General features: G+C 45.7%; 1 long non-coding RNA gene across 1 annotated transcript in view; it reads right to left on the bottom strand.

Annotated features, from left to right (window-relative positions):
- LOC139024680 (uncharacterized) overlaps positions 1–1,685 on the bottom strand; it is an 8,951-nt gene extending 7,266 nt beyond the window's left edge. The window contains exon 1 of the long non-coding RNA XR_011476016.1: positions 1,065–1,685. This is a non-coding gene — a long non-coding RNA (uncharacterized lncRNA). The remainder of the gene's footprint in view (positions 1–1,064) is intronic.
- Positions 1,686–1,782: the final 97 nt, after the last annotated feature.

Below are 1,782 nucleotides of genomic sequence, written 5' to 3' on the forward strand. Positions count from 1 at the left end.
GGCCTCATACTTGTCCAGCTGGGCCTTCAGAGCCACTTTCATTGCAATGGGCACATTGCGAGGAGCACACTGGACTGGAGTGATGCTCTCATCCACTTCAAAGTGTACCTCCCCAGGCACTGATTCAACGGGCATGTTGAATACATCGTCATATCTGCTGAGTAGTTGTTCTTTGGACAGGGGTCCATGCTGGACATGATCCACAATGTGCAGGTCATTTGGTACAGTGAACTGCATCAGTCCCAGGCGTTCGCATGTAGAGTCTGAGAGGAGAGAATGTTGACTGGTTTTCACAATCTCAAACTCCAGCTTGTGTTTGCYTCCCCGAATAACACATTCGGTCTCAAAGGTGCCCATAGAGCTCATTAACTCTCCTGAGTACAGCTTTAGTCTAGTATCACTGGGCAAGAGATGTGTATCAGGTGCCAGATTGATTTTGTCTTTGTAGCTCATTACGTTGCTTGTTGTGTAATCGTAGTGACACAAACCATTTCTTCCCTCTTGAGGGTACAGCCCCAATGGATTCATGCATGTAAATGTCACTTTCACTGTTCTGAACACTGAGTGACATCATCAACACAGTGAATCTTGCCCTCACTCACCCTTCTTTTGCTTTTGAGACACACTTTTGCAAAGTGATTATTAGTTCCACAAGCTCTGCATGGTTTTCCGTAGGCAGGGCAGTGCTCTTTGCCTCGTGTGTGTATTCCCACAGTATTTACATGCTACGGGGCTCTCTGTGTTCACCGTTCGTGGTGAATTACTCTGCCTCGATTGGTTTTGTCTGAATGTCTGTCTGGCAACAGCGTGAACAGTATCAACGTCGAAGCGTGGGGTTTCGATTTCCATTCCTCTCATTCTCATGTCTGTGACTTCGGCAGTGCGGCACATTTCAATGGCAGTTACTTATGTCAAGCCTCTCTCTCTTAGTAGACGCCGGCGCGTATCCTCATTTGCAATTCCCAGTACTATTTTGTCACGAATCAATTAATCTTTCAATCCCCCGTATTCACAAGTTGCGGATCTTTCTCTCAAACGTGTTACAAAGTTGTATACTGACTCACCCTCTTCCTGTTTGCAGCTTCCGAAAACGAACCAATCGTAAATGACGTTCCTGGCGGGTTTGAAGTAATTCTCCAATGCATCCAATATAGCCTTTGCATCACACTGTTGTCGTGCTGTGAGGGTGAGATTGTGCTGGTAGATATGCCTGCATTTGCTGCCCATTAAACTCCTTAGAGTTTCCGCTTGGGTTTCTCCGTTGGGTTTCTCATGTAGACCGGTTGCCAGCGCATAGTCCTCGAATTCATCCCGGACGTTGTCCCAATTAGTATTCCAGTCCCCTGTGAGAACCATGGGATTTGGTGGTGGAATTTTTGCTGCCATAGCGATGGAATAGGAGATCTCTTTGCCTTCAGCCATCAAGGTAGATAGTGATGCTAGCTTGCCAGCTAACGAGTTGATCAGTGTTGTGACTAGCAGTAGGAAACAAATGGAACGTAACTGCGCCTATACTGTACTTAGCTACAAAAATAACAAACGTGTGGTTTTCGAGCCACTTCTGATACCATGTTTCAGTATGATATGTTGGATAAAGGAATAAAGACAGACACCAATGTCAAGTTCAATAGCCCTGTTAAGCATTGTACAAATCCTTACACACGGAGTCCTGGGAACAGTCCGTCTAGTCGATTACCTATCAACTAGACTCCGTAACAATCATCCCTGGTCATTTCTACTGCCTCTGATCTAGCGGACTCACTAAACCCTAAAAACTAGAAA

The sequence above is a fragment of the Salvelinus sp. IW2-2015 genome, unplaced genomic scaffold (genome assembly GCF_002910315.2).
Source record: "Salvelinus sp. IW2-2015 unplaced genomic scaffold, ASM291031v2 Un_scaffold1776, whole genome shotgun sequence".
NCBI classification, from domain to species: Eukaryota; Metazoa; Chordata; class Actinopteri; order Salmoniformes; family Salmonidae; genus Salvelinus; species Salvelinus sp. IW2-2015.